The sequence below is a fragment of the Rhinopithecus bieti genome, unplaced genomic scaffold, assembly GCF_001698545.2.
Source record: "Rhinopithecus bieti isolate Rb0 unplaced genomic scaffold, ASM169854v2 scaffold_60, whole genome shotgun sequence".
In the NCBI taxonomy this organism is placed as follows: Eukaryota; Metazoa; Chordata; class Mammalia; order Primates; family Cercopithecidae; genus Rhinopithecus; species Rhinopithecus bieti.
Window position 1 is genome coordinate 1283579 of NW_016803192.1, and position 16027 is coordinate 1299605.

Consider the following 16027-nt stretch of genomic DNA (forward strand, 5'->3'; position numbering starts at 1 on the left):
TCACGTGCCAATTCTTGGTACAAAATGAGAAGCTAACAAGCCTGGCAGATGCACCTAAATGGCAGAGAAGCCAGCAGAGCATTTGACAATCTCATGTAGCTACTGTTACAAAAATTGCATGTGGTGCCGCCAAATTAGAGAGAACTTGAGGGACCAAGTGTCTAAACAGAAGTGATTCCAATCCTCAGCACCAGTTTTCCCTTTGAGGTATTTACCAAGTCTTAAGTGGTGTTAGACAAAATGCTAAGAATCTAGTAGAAAGGAACTGACTAGTAGCATGGGAGAGCTATTAATAGTCATATGCTGCTAGGAAGGCAAAAATGAAATTTTAAAAATGCCGTAGGAAAAAGGCCCTAGTAAGCACCTCAGGTTCTCAAGTAGAATACCTGAAGAGCTAAAACATAGGAGGGTTTAAAGCAAAGGCAGACTGAGATGTATACAAACTACAGCCCAGCCTTGAGTCAGCTCAGCTGCCAGCCGGGTTGAGGTGATGTCCCTGCGCCACATATCAAGTTACCCTCTCAGGAGGATATTGTCATCCTGGGCCTCTACAGTGTTTCAAACACCTGCTAAATATTTAATAAACCATTACCAAGTATTACAGAAGCAAGACCAAGGGGAAAATAAAAAGACAACGGACTCAGACATGAACACCAAAATAACTGATTAATATGTCAAGAAAATCAACAGCAAGCCGGGCGCGGTGGCTCACGCCTATAACCCCAGAACTTTGAGAGGCCGAGGCGGGTGGATCACCTGAGGTCGGGAGTTTGAGATCAGCCTGACCAACATGGAGAAACCCCGTCTCTACTAAAAATACAAAAAATTAGCCAGCATGGTGGCGCATGCCTGTAATCCCAGCTACTCAGGAGGCTGAGGCAGGAGAACCGCTCGAACCCGGGAGGTGGAGGTTGCGGTGAGCCGAGATCGTGCTACTGCACTCCAGCCTGGGCAACAAGAGGGTAACCCCGTCTCAAAAAAAAAAAAAAAAAAAAAAAAAAAAAAAAAAAAAAAAAAAAAAAACGAAGAAGAAGAAAATCAACAGCAAAATCGATTTTTTTTTTACTAGAGAACTGGAATCTGGGAATAAAAAATTCTAAACATGGAAAATAAAATCACTGAGATTAAGAAATTGGTGATTGAGTTTGGCTGCAGATTGGACACAATAGAAGAGAGCCTTATTAAACTGACTCAGTTTAATGACGGCTCAGAGCAAAATGAATGGAAATTTAATTTTTCTTTTTTTTTGAGACGGAGTCTGGCTCTGTTACCCAGACTAGAGTGCAGTGGTGCGACTTCAGCTCACTGCAACCTTGGCCTCTCAGGTTCAAGGTATTCTCCTGCCTCAGCCTCCCAGGTGGCTGGCATTACAGGTGTGCTAATTTTTGTATTTTTAGTGGAGACAGGATTTTACCATGAAGGCCAGGCTGGTCTCAAACTCCTGACCTCAAGTAATCTGCTTGCCTCGGCCTCCCAACCTGGGATTACAGGTGTGAGTCACTGCGACTGGCTTTGAAATTTAAGAATAAAGGAAACACACAAGACATAAAAAGGTTTTCCCACACATGTGCTTGAAGCCCTAGATGAAAACAGGAGAGAGATTTGAAGAGATGGCAGCTAAAAATGATCTCATACTGATGAATAGGTACATTAAAGTATACTCATATGATGGGATACCATATAGCAGCACTATTTAATAGAGATACAATGCAAGCCACATATGTAATGTTAAGCTTTCTAGTAGTCACATTAAATAAAGTAAAAAACAAACGAAAAGCATGTGTGTAGTACACTGAAAAGTGACCCTCCCCCAAAAAATGTACGTACCAAACTTAAGAATAGAATTTTATTTGAAATGTGTCCTTGGTACACAGGTAAGGACTGCAAGATGAGATCATTCTGGATTATGGTGGGCCTGAAATCCAACAAAAGGTATCTTTTTAAGGGATACAAAAGGCAAAGACACAGAAGACCACGTGAAGATGGAGGCAGAAACCGGAGTGATGTGTCTACAAATCAAGCAATGACGAGAATTGCAACCATCACCTGAAACTAGGAGTGAGGCATGAGATGGATTCTCCCTTAGAACTTCCAGAAGGAACTAACCCTCCTGACATCTTGATTTCAGACATACGGTCTCCAGAAAAATGAGAGAATAAATTCCTGCTGTTCTAAGTCACCAAGTTTGTGGTAATTTGTTACATAGCCCAAGTTAATACATGATGAAACCATTTTCAGTAATATATTTTATTTAAAAAAATAAAATATTATCAGTTCTATCATTTTAATAAGTGATCAATATAAAAAACATGAAGATATTTTATATACTGTTTTACATACTGTCTTCAAAATCTAACGTGTATTTCACACTTAGAGCGCATCTCAATTCAATGTGCTGTGAAATCTAGCTCCCTGGTTAAAAATTTAGTTGCTCAGTTTCACTAGCCATACTTCAAGAACTCAACAGTCACATGTGGTTATGGACTATCATATAACATGTTGAACAGCACACTTTATACCACAAAAGGAGTTAAGCACAGTTACATACAGAAACATGCATGACTCACTGACATGTTCTTGAACAAAAGTAATCAGGTTCAAAAGAAGACATGCTGATGTTTCCTTACGCAAATTTCAATAAATGCAAAATTAAGTGATATTTGTAGAAGTCAAAACAGGGATAACCTCACATGGGAATGGTGTAGGCCAGGGAGAGGCATGAGAGGACATTTTTGGAGTAATACTCTACATCTTGACCTAGCTAGTGATGCATACATAAGTATCTCAAGCTACCAACATGACATGACTGAACATGAACTTGGAAGAAATTTGCAAAATCGGTTCTTGCAAACTGGTGCAAGCCAGCTCCATCCAGCACATATGCCTTAAAAGTGAAATAAATAAATACATGAAGCAGTTGCAGCTTGAGCACAAGTAGTCTGAGTGCAAAACCCACTCTCTTAATCCCTCCCTCTACAATGTCGAAATAATCATGATTATTAAGATGAGAAGAAAGAAGAGGAAGGGAACGGGGAGATCTTCACTGGACTTGTGTTATTCAAAGAGAACATTGGTAAAGGAGCTATTCAGACAAGGCACGGGTGGGCCCCTTCAACCTTCATTTTCCAACCCACCCATTTCTCAAACCCATCCACGTACACTTCCATTTAGTGGCAATTACTCTCAGCACACCAAAATGGAGCTGAAGGATGACAACCACCAGCACTCAGAATGGGGCTTTCCCTTCTTACATATTGTACAATGCTAAATATGCTGTCAAACTCAGGAAATAATACACTTTAAGATAATGAAGTGTATTAGACAACAATACCAAAGGCAATATTGAAGTGTCAAATAAAAAATGTATAACAGTAAAATAAAGCAGATGCTCCCAGGCACCTGGCTTGTTTATGGGAGAATATATATTAAAACAGAAATAAACAATATGTGCTTGACTGGGTTTCTAAATTTTTACACGTTTCCTGTGCAAGAAAACTCATGCTGAGAGTCACCGTCTGCATTTCCTCACCTTTGTTAGGACTCTGTGGCCTCAGTGACACAGTACCACAATCATTTGAAATTAATTTTCTGATTGCATTAGCTCAAAGAGATACTGTCCTTAAAAGGTTATCAATTAATGAAAATTCTAATTCAATGTAAACAAATGGCCATAAAAGGCCTGGATTCTGTACAGGATAACCTATCCCAGAGGGCGGTGTGACATTTGCCCCAAGGCCTATTGTGACATGCAAGAAAGTGAAAACAGTGTCAACAAGGCCCTTTATAATAATCTAATGCTGTAAAAGTTTCACTGAGGGGAAAAAATCATGTATCCTGATTCCAATAGCGTAGTAATTAAGAGGCAAAGGACCAGACCTCAGCAACCTGAAGTTGAATTCCCATTGTGCTAATTACTAACTGTGCAATCATGAACAGGTTAATGTCTCTTTGCCTCAGTTTCCTCATTTGTGTACTAGAAAATATAATAGTAGCTATAACTGTTACTTACATATGTAACTGTAACTGTTACTATACATATACATATGTAATCTCACAAATACTTATATGCATATCATATGAATGTATGTATGAATGTGAATGTAATGGACACTGTCAGAGCCACACCCATATCCCTCAGATCCCATCAAGTCATGGTACTCTTACGACTTCCAACGGTCAGAATGTGTATCTCTGTGCCAAGAGTTCTCCCCGCAGAATCTCGGAAGCTTCCTCTGCCTGTATGTGTACCATACTAGAAGTGACGGAGAATTAAAATCCCTAGGAGCAACCCTTCAGCAAGTAAATGATGGGAGTTGGTGTATAAATTCCCCAACTCCCTCACTCAAGTGGGATAATTCAGAGGCACTGTATATTATATAATTTCTCCAAGTCCCCTTGCTCCAATGCCTAGAACAGTGACATGCTTAATAACTCACTTCGGCTGCCCTTTCTTTGTCATAATTATTTCCCATTCCCCTATTACTGATTCCTGCACTTCATAAATATGCTGCTTGCACACAAATGCTTTTCTCAAGGTCAGCTTTGACTGTGTGTGTATGTGTATGTGTGTAATCCCACTGGCATCATAATCCTAGGCTTGTAGTAGTGAAGGTAATTTATAAGTCAAATGAATACATTTCAACTGATTATAATATTTATTGAAAATAAAGTAGTCACGTTGATCTTAAATGCTACAATCCAGTTACTTTCATATAATGGTATTATTTGCTTTAGACTGTGTGTATGTGTACTCTATTAAGAAATAATAGTTTCCACCAGAGTGAAATGTCTGGACAACCAAATCTGTAAGTAGCTGAAATGGACACTACTGTTTGCCTATACAGCATTTGTCCCATACTTGTTTTCTTCACAATGTGAAACTCAGTTTTTTCGGGTATCCACCACACCCCCACATGATTCAGAGAATGGAGACCCATATCCAGACAACATTTAGATCTTGATTAGTCTCAGGCAGTAAGTCCAGGCATTCTACTGATAATACCCTAGGCATGATACATTGTTACAGCTCATATTTGAGAAAGAGGAACTTTCTCCTCCTTTTTCCTACTGGAAAAAAAAATAAAGTACCTTTAAAAGCCACTGACAGCCACCTTGGAACCATGAGAGAAGCCAGCATTATGATGGCAGAGAAGCAAGATAGGATATTCTGTCTTTGAAGGAATCATTAAGCTTCTAATTATAACCAAGTCCATCATCCAACTAAATTTCCAGTTATGGTACTCATAAATATCCTTGTTTGAGACAGACCCTATTACTTCCAATCAAATACAATGCAACACCCTTTAAAATGTTTTTTTAATTTGGAAGATGCTCTTTCTAAAACTGTAACCATTTTGATTATATACAGCCATTTAGAACTTGAATTGCTGTGTAACACTACAGTCATGACTTAAGAGACAAAATCATAAGTTGGGATTAGGCAGTCTGGGAGGAGGGATCTAGGTGGCCAGGGCAGCAGAGACAGGGTCAGGCTTGTTGAGGGACTCAGAATATTGGCTATTTTTCAAACAATATGGAAATAGTTCCATATTTTAACCACAGGTATGGTTGTAAGAAAATATACCAGCTGGACTGGGCGTGGTGGCTCACACTCGTAATCCCAGCACTTTGGGAGGCAGAGGGTGGTGGATCACTTAAAGTCAGGAGTTTGAGACCCATCTGACCAATATGGTGAAACCCCATCTCTACTAAAAGCACAAAAAATTAGCCAGGCGTGGTGGCGGGTGCTTGTAATCTCAGCTACTTGGAAGGCTAAAGCAGTAGAATCTCTTGAACCCGGAGGAGGAGGCTGCAGTGAGCTGAGATTACACTATTGCACTCCAGCCTGGGCAACAAGAGTGAAACTCTGTCTCAAAAAAAAATATAAAGAAAGAAAGAAAAGAAAAGAAAATATACCAGTCAATGATTAGGCTTGTATATACACATTGTTAACACTTAAGGGGAAAAATAACAAAGAAGTTTAAAATCATTCTTAATCCTACCACACAAAGATAACCACCATTAAAATATAGCAGTATGTTTTAATGAAAATACAAATAGAAATATTCACACTCTTTTAAACCAAACAAGTTTTTTTCTACACATACTATTATTTTGTAACTTGATTTTCTTTATGTATCACCATCTGTGTCAATAAATATGTATTTGATCATTTAATAATACTTAATATTCAAGTTTACATGTATGATTTACTAATCCAATATGTTATTGGTGCACATTTATGTTGTTTTATATATAATTGTTAGAAATAAAAATATAATGCACACGATTTTATGTATCTTTTTATATCATTTGATTATTTCCCTAGGAAAATACCAAGAAGTAGAATAGCTAGTCCAAATGTTCATTTATGTATCATTTATCATTTTTGATAAATAACTCCAAATTAATTCCAAATGGTTATAAATATATACATATTGTATAGTATATTAATATTGGTATAGTATATTAATATAACATTAATATTAATGTGTATAATATGCATATAATATATACATATTAATATGTATATATTAATATGTGTGCATATGTATGTACATACACATATTAATATGTATGTGTATATATTATATACCTATATACTCAATTCCATCAAATAAACTCCAAAAGTATTTATCTCAATATATTTATTTACTTTTAATGGTGGATTTTACCCTACCTTAAAGTAAATAAATTATATTTACTAGAATTTAATGTAGCTTTTTAAGCTTTCTAAGACATTAAAAAAATACAAGTACTTGAAAAAAATTCATTAAGTGAAAACTAAGACTAAGAGAAATAAGATGAGGACAGGTATACTATTAAAATATAAATACTACGAGGTTTACAGCTGAGCATTTTTTACTCTGTAAGAAGTCATATTCAAGGTGTGTTACAAATATCCTGACAAATACTACAACAACTTTCAAAAGGAAGTGGAACTGATTCAAGCAAAGCCAAGTGACGACATTAATGAATCAGCTTCTGTTCCTTTTGAAAGTTGGTGTAGTACGCATAATAAATGAATGAATTTGTGACGGTAATAAAAAGTCATGTTGATAATTTATGTTATGGACACTAATTAGATGATGACATATTAATGGAAATGGAAAAATTTACACTCAGATGGACATAAAACTATAAAGTTCAATGAATTCTTCAACCATTCAACCTTCAATGAATTCAACAACCTTCAACAAAGAGAATTATTGTTCAAATATTATTACTAGCTCCTATTTCTTTGCTTTATCCTGTCACAAGAATTTCTATCAAAACTGTATCCTCCAGTAGCCAAAATATTTATATGCACTTTTTACTACATTATAAATCTAAAATTAGTGAGGTTAGCCCCATTTATATTTCACAATTTTGTTTCCATAAAGCTAAGTGGACTCTTAGACAATAAATGTATGCAAGAAAGAGGTGTTAACCTCCAGAACCAATCAGTAACAATGGTCAAAACAAGCAAAACCCATAACCTTTCAGTGCTGCTAGAGTTGTCTGTCTGATAAGACAATCACCAGTCACAAATATCTAGTTACATTTAAATGTGCAGTAACTAAGATAAAATCTAAAAATCTATTTTTTTAATTTGGACTAGCTATGTGTCATATGTGGCCGGTGGCTGCCCTATGGGACCGTGCAGATAGCATATTGCCATAATTGCAGGAAGCTCTATTGGACATCACTGCTTGCAGGCTAGAAGCTGTCTTCGAGGAATAAGATAACACACTTAAATGTATACATGCAAGCTGGCTGACTACAGTCACAATGTATTTTCCAATGAAATCATGAGTATAAATGATGCCTCACTGATTCATAAAAGTTTGTTTAGCCTTCAATGTAACTGAAATCTTGCAAAGAGGCATAGTTGTAAGTAATTTTATTCTACGCTTATAATTAAAGAGGAAAACAATAATATTGCCTGAGAGATAGTGCTTTATTTCCTGTGACTGCTGTAGTTAAGGAATAACAAGTTTAATTTGAGAAAGAAGTGTCCATCTGGACAGGGAATTCCGTGACAATTCATTAAACATATGCTCAGCCTTTCCATCAGTGTTAGAGATGGCCAAGAAATTATTCTTACTATTTGTTTTTACATAACATGAGATTTGTCTTTTCTTTGACACGTGACTATCACTGCCACTAAACTTACATTTGTTAATTTAGATAGTTATGTTTTCCCTCACAAATGGAATTTTATTTTATTTATTTTGAGATGGAATCTCACTCTGTTGCCCAGGGCAGAGCTCAGTGACACCATCTTGGCTCGCTGCAACCTGTGGTTCCCAGGGTCAGGTGATTCTTGTGCCTTAGCCTCTCTGGTCACTGGAACTAGAAGAACACCACCACATCTGGGGCTAATTTTTGTATTTTTAGTAGAGATGGGGTTTCGCCATGTTGGCCAGGCTGGTCTCGACCTCCTGGCCTCAAGTGATCTGCCTGCCTCAACCTCCCAAAATTCTAGGATTACAGGCATGAGCCGCCACATCCAGCCATAAATGGAATTTTAAAAGAGAAATGTAAAGGGAGAAAGTAAACAATCTTTTATAAATTAAGAAAGAGTTGAAAAAGAGAGAAAACATGAAAGGAATTTGTAACTAATATTCATGTGTTCTAAGCACCTTCACATGCATTATCTCATTAAAAGTGACTGAGGACAAGTGAAAAAGTAAAAATGATAAAGAAAAAACATAACTGTATACAGAAAATGACAGAAGGAATTAAGGGATGAGAATGTGGGTAGGCATAATTATACTGAGACCAAAATTTTTTAAATATGATAGAACAGACAGAATATATAACTTCACTACTCAACTATGGTTCTATGATTAAGCAGCATTGGCATCACCTGAGAGCTTGTTATAAATGCAAATTCTCAGGCCCCACCTTAGTTCGACTGTATCATATAATCTTTCAGCAAGATCTCCAAGTGATTCATATGTACTTTAGAGTTTCATGTAATGATACAGAACATACTCAAAAGTAGATGATATCTAGAAAACCTCTGAATTAGGACAATTAAATTGCCCCCTAGGAGAGTGTCAGATATTTTCAGTGGCGTACCCATAAACCGTTCCCATACTTTTTTTTTTTCTTGCCTGTCCCCAATAAATGAGGATTTAAAAAAGCCAAATACTTGCTTTCTCTGCCTCTCTTGCAGCTAAAAGTAGCAATGACCAGTTAGGGAACAAGTAGACATAATGAAATTCCATAGGGTGGTTTCTGAAAAAGACTTGCCTCCCTGGTAAAGGTGGAGGTAGTGAAGTGAGTCATCTCTGCCACTTACTCACATCTTTTCTGCTAGGAGTCTTATTGTGAAGATATGATGCTCAGAAATGGGACAGCCATTTTACAGCTAAGAAAAGAAGACACCAACACACTAAGAATAGCTAAATGAAGAGTTAGAAAGAGCCTGGGTCCTTGGTGACATCACTGAGACTTTACAACCAAATGCCCACTTTTGGACTCATGTTTTGTGAGATAATTCAATGTCCTTTTGTTTAAGTCCCTGTTCTGTTACTTGCAACTGAAATCATTCCTAATGGGCAACAGGAACAGCAGAGAGTTTGAGAAAGAAATAGAGATGGGATAATCAGCTATTCCATGTATAGAAAAGTAAGTAGGAGAGTCAAAACTCAGAACCAACCCAGAAATCTTTAGTGATACTGCAGATTGATTAAACCACTTATTTCAGATCTGAAAGCATTTGCAGTGTGTATATCTTTTCTCTTAAAATAAATTTAATGATCAAAAGTATTTAATTTATTTTGTATTTTACAGATTAAATGTGAGTCACACTTGAGTTTTAGTCCTGGATTTAAAAAACTGTTTATCTAAATCAGTGATTAAAAATGACAAGCTTTGCTACTTGTTTTTTAACCAGGTTACTTTCAAATCTTATTCGTTTCAGACTGTGCATTATTGTTGCTACACATGCACCACACTTCATGCAACCTACTAAAATGTAGTTTCAGTTCAAAAGAAAAGTAGGTCTCAAAGTGATATATGAAATAAACAGGTTATATTTTCTCCAAACTTCTCATGATTAAAAATATTTAAACAAAGAACATTTTCTTCCACTTTGTTTCCTTTCCTCTCAGTTAACAAAATCTCCTTTGGAAAAAGAATAAAAATGTCAGCATCTATGTCTGTTTGGAATTGAAATTTTCCATGATACTTCAGCCATACTCTACCAGTACAAGAGAGTGCTACTGCTGCTGTTCCTGTTGTAACAAAAAGAAAGTTCAGTAAAAGGCTTCAATTACCAGAATGTTCAAGGATTAGGGTTTAAAACTTCTGATTATTTAAGAGCATTCATTTTATAATGAAAGAATATATTTCAACTCTTGTGGATGAAAATTTTTTATAAATCTATAAACTCATTTTCTTCTTTACCATTATAATATTAATATAACTCAGACTTACAGACCACTGTGAACTTTCATGGTTATCATGTCAATTAATAATATTAATGCCATACACAGGTTAAAATAAAAGGTTAATGTGTTTAGACTTACTGTGTATGTATTCAAGGAGATACATTGAAGAGATATATGAGGATTCTTTCTGGATTGTTTATCTGGGGGTGGGGGTTGAATGTTTTTTTCTTGGTTCAGACTTTTTTTGGAGGATGCTAATTTGCCATAATCTCTCTTCTCTAAAGATCATGTCCAATAAATAGTTTAGGTTATTCAAAGATTTATATAATATGTAACAATATACTCAAAGTTAATACATACATAGTGAAGTAATGGTCAAGTTTTAATAGGTATATGAATCACCTAGAGCTCTTGTTGAAATTCAAATTCTGATTTAGTGGAACTGGTCTTGGTTCTGAGATTCACAAGCTCTGAGGTAAGGCCAATGCTGCCAGTACACAGATCACACTTTGAGTAGCAGAGGTCTATAGCATTTTATAGTTTATAAAGTACATAGATTTATATAATCTCATAATTTGCACCATATTCCCACAATATAAATGAGGAAACAAGTTTCGGAGATGTTCAGATTCTTAATCAAGGCTTTAAGTAACAGAGGTGACATTCCAATAACATTAGACTTGTCTAAAGGACATTAGACTTGTTTCAGATTATATAGGCTTCTAAAGTCTAAAGTCCTGTTCCAAAAAAGGACTTTCCCCTGTATCCTCCCTGGGATGAGACACCTAGCCCTTTTGATTAAACTAGAACTAATTTTGCAGTCCTTCAGTTTGTTCAGACCAAGTATTATCTAGTCAATCAGTGTGCTAAATCCATCAATTAATTTTGTGGAATAAAACTGAAGGATCAATTTGGCTTTACTTACACATCAGAACACATTGTAATTTGGGCTTTAATTAGATATTAGAATGTTATACAAAGAGAAATGTCCACTTAAATACACTATGTGCCATTAGTATTCCAGCTTTATATAGAGCAGAATGTAATATATTTTTAGATGGGAGAAGGTGTGCAAAACAGACTGTTTCTAATTCAGAAGGTGCTTCTCATGGTAAAAAGAAAACAGCATTCGAATTTCATTTTCTTCCCTCTTTTCTCTTCCCCTCCTTCTCTCCTCATCTCCCCCCTCCTTCCTTTTCTTCCACTGCATACACATCCATAAAGCCCTTTAGGATCTGAATTCATTATTATGATTCAACTAACTGAAAATGTTAAAATCCCTAAGAGAGTCTGAGAGCAGCAGAAAATCTGATTATTTGGAGTGCTGTTGGCTAGCTCATAGCATCCATATTTAAGGAAGCATCCTGCCACAGTCATCCAGAATGAGCATATGGCAGACCTCTCTATGTAACCATTATTATTCAGTCATTGTTCATTATGTTTGAATTAACATTGACAGCACACATCATGCTTATTAGATGATGATTCTATTTAATTCCCTATTATCTGTTAAAATCTCTCAGCTCTTACAGAAAAAGATACACAAAAAAAGTCACAAAGAGAGACTTGAGGACCACCTGCATATTACTTTACCCAACCTTTTCAAAATATAGTTCCTACAGATTTACTTTTAAAAACACCACCACCAAACTGATACTGTAACGTCATTCTTCTGATTCTGACCAGAGTGTTAGGAGGAGAAAACGGATTGTGGCTTTGAGCCAAGTGCATTCCTTTGGGGGATTGGTGGGGTTGGGGTGACACTGATTTGTAGAGTTGCCAGGTGATGAAAAGATGGCTTCAATAATGGCATCAAAATATAAAATACATCAGTACTACTATTACTTTATTCTACACAGCTGCCATTTTATTAATAGCTCTAGTGCTAGGAAGACTAAAAATGTGGGCCAGCATGGACCTGATGAAAGACCATTGCCTCGGTCACATACACTTCAAATATTGCCGAACTCAACAGCTATAGGAGAGGATATGAAGTTTATTGCAAGTAATCATTTAAGAGTTATGTGAACTAAGGCCTCAGTCCTGAGAGTTAGTTCAAGTAAGGCATGCAAGGGACTTTTTAATGGAGTTTTCTGAGATCTAAATCTTATTACCACCTATTAATCTCTCATCCCAAGTGACCACTGTGTCATTGGAATATAGCCAGCACTGAGATTGCCAAAAATAGGCTCCAGTGTCTCCCATGCTTTGCATTGGAGACCTCATTGTTCTTCTGAACTTGTAAGTCACCCACTGCTAGAGCTTCCGTTCCCATTCAGAGACCTTGTTTTTTCCCCACTTTGATTTGATTACAGAAAAACTATGCTCACAGATTTTATACTTGTTTACCATACCACAGTATGAGAATCAAGAACTCAACACAACTCTTTGAGGCTTTCCAAGGATCTATTTGAAACTATCATAACACAATAGAATTAAGGTATGCATTTTGTGAGTTTTATGATTCTTAAGGTTTACATGGAAATGGTCATCTCTGTGTCCAGAATTGGTGGGTTCTTGGTCTCGCTGACTTCAAGAACAAAGCTGCAGACCTTTGCGGTGAGTGTTACAGCTCATAAAGGTGGTGCAGGCCCAAAGAGTGAGCAACAGCAAGATTTATTTCAAACAGCGAAAGAATAAAGCTTCCACACCATGGAAGAGGACCCGAGCAGGTTGCCACCACTGGCTGGGGCAGCCTGCTTTTATTCCCTTATCTGGCCCCACCCACATCCTGCTGATTGGTCCATTTTACAGAGAGCTGATTGGTCCGCTTTGAGAGGGTGCTGATTGGTGCGTTTACCATCCTTGAGCTAGACACAGGGTGTTGATTGGTGCATTAACAATCCTTGAGCTGGACACAAAGTGCTGATTGGTACATTTACATTCCTCCAGCTAGACATAAAATTTCTCCAAGTGCCCACCAGATTAGCTAGATAGGGAGTACTAACTAATTGGTTCATCCACAAACCCCAAGCTAGACACAGAGTGCTGATTGGTGCATATACAATCCTCCAGCTACACATAAAAGTTCTCCAAGTCCCCACCCAACTCAGGAGCCCAGCTGGCTTCAGCTAGTGGATGCTGCACCGGCCCCTGGGTGGAGCTGCCCATCAGCCCTGTGCTGCGCTCCTGCACTCCTCAGCCTTTGGGTGGTCGATAGGACCAGGCGCCACGGAGCAGTGGTAGCGCCTGTCAGGGAGGCTTGGGCCATGTGGGAGCCCATGGCGGCAGGGAGCGGGGGCCAGGGGGCTTGGGCATGGTGGGCTGCAGGTCCCGAGCCCTGCCCTGTGGGGAAGTGATTGAAGCCTGGTGAGAATTAGAGCACAGTGCAGGTGGGTCAGCAGTACTGGGGGACCTGGCGCACCCTCCGCAGCTGCTGGCCCAGGTGCTAAGCCCCTCACTGCCTGGGGCCAGCGACACTGGCCAGCCGCTCAGAGTGTGGGGCCCACTGAGCCCGCACCCACCCGGAACTCACACTGGCCCATGAGCGCTGCACAGACCCGGTTCCCGCTGGCACCTCTCCCTCCACACCTCCCCTCAAGCAGAAGGAGCCAGTCCCAGCCTTGGCCAGCCCAGAAAGGGACTCCTACAGTGCAGTGGCAGGCTGAAGGGCTCCTCAAGTGCCACCAGAGTGGACACTGAAGCCGAGGAGGTGCCAAGTGCGAGGGCTGCTAGCACATTGTCACCTCTCAATACCCCCTCTAAACAGGACACCCCAACTGCTGTTGGGAATTTGGCCAATGACTGCTCTAGCTACTTCCTGCTGGATGGGGCGATTAAGGGGCCTTGCAGTTGTAGTGCCCTCCAGAAGGGAGCTCTCAAGGCCAGTGAAAGTGCCAGTGCATCAGTCCAGGGGTCCTCGGTAGAAGTTGTTAGCTGAGTGCGTTTGGGGTTCCATTTGTAAGACCATCTGATGGCCTCGATTCTAGAGGAAACAAATTTGACAAGAAGGTTAAAGCTACAGGGCACAAAGGTGAGTAACAGCAAGACGGCTGCCATGGGACCTAGAAAGGGGAGAAGCCATGTTGCCCAACTCCAGAGGCTGGTATAAGAGTTTGAAAGGCGTTGTCTGATTTCAGAAGTCTTTTCCTGTAAACACCGGGTGGCATCTTATACTATCCCTGACTGGTTAGTGTAAAAACAACACCCTTCCCCTAAAAAGGCGCAGTCTTCCTTTCTCAGCAGTGAGGAGGTCTAGGCCTCAGCAGTGTTGAAGAGTCACTCCTGCTAAAGAGTCTATTTGGGATTGTAAAGTAAGGATAGATTTTGTTATTTCTTGCAAACTGTCTGAGAAAATCCTTTGAGTGTGTGGTAGTAGGATAAGGAAGTAGATAAACTGGCTATTCCAGTTCCTGTAGCAGTAGCCATTCCTAACCCCATAAGTAGGGGTATTAGTTGTATGGCTCTGCACTGATGGACTTGAGCTTTGAGGGGTACTGATAAGATTTGATTTCCTGGGACAATGTTAATGTTAGGACTTAGAAAGACTAAAGTGCAGGTGCCTGTCCAGTTAGTGGGGAGGCAGATATAGGTCGATGTTCCACATAAGAATATACCTTGGTTGGGTAGACAGAACTGGTTGCGTGTGTTAAAAAGGTGTGTGAATTTGTTGTTTTCATTTTCCCATACTCCTAGAGTACTTGCCAAGGTAGCTCCAGTGAGCAGCTGGAAAGGGGTGTTGGGAGCAAACTGAGTGGCTTCCTGTGTTCTATTTTCCCATTGGAGAAAACAACGTTTTGTATCCACAACAAACCATTCAAGAGACTGATTGAAAGAGGGGATGAGAAGGCATTCACTAGTGGTGGGGTGCTGCTGCAGTGGGTCCAGGGGTGAATGGTCATGCAGGGAGTATGTTTGCCATTACAACCTGGACTGTTCATTAAGCAGGGAGGAGGTGATGATTTTGGAGGGTCCTGAGAAGCAGACAAGCCATCTGAATGGAGCTGTTTGGGTGACTCGGAAGTTACTATGAGGGCTTAAAGCTGTAGGGTGTAATTACACTGATGCGGTAGTAGGTGACCCAGGGGCAGCCGTGATTACAGGTTGCGTTAGTTTTGCGTTAGATGCATAAAGGGGCTTGGAAAGTTAAGATGGTATTTGTAGTTACAGGGCCACGTATGGGCTTTTCATTGCTTGTGTAATAGGTGAGGCTGGAAATGTAAGAATGTAAAAGTTGGATTGCACGTCCTGTTAGGGTATTCTTGGTCCTATCACAGATGGGTAAGTTGGCTAATGATTGCATATTTAAAAGTCAGGAAGGGTCTTTTCCTTCATAACGAGGGTGGTAGGTTAAGTTGGTAAAGACCCAGTTTTTTTAGGGGAAGGGAGTGGCAACATAAGCAGAGGTTGATAGAGAGATACAAAGCCAACAGTCATTTGCCAGGGAAGGACTGGACTGGTTTAACAGAGAGTGAGTTAAATTGAGAGTCTTGTAGAGGCAATTAAGAGCTAGTGGAAGGGGAGGGGTGATTTTATGAGGTATCCAAGGAAGCAGGAGGGATACATAGGCAAAGAGCAAATAGGAAGGTAAAGAGGGTGCTCTGGAAAATGAGACCATTTTTTCTAGTCTGAGTTAAAGGTAGGAGTAAATTGCTGTCAAAAGGAAGGAAGATAGAAAGAAGGTTGATGTGATTAGGATTTTCGTC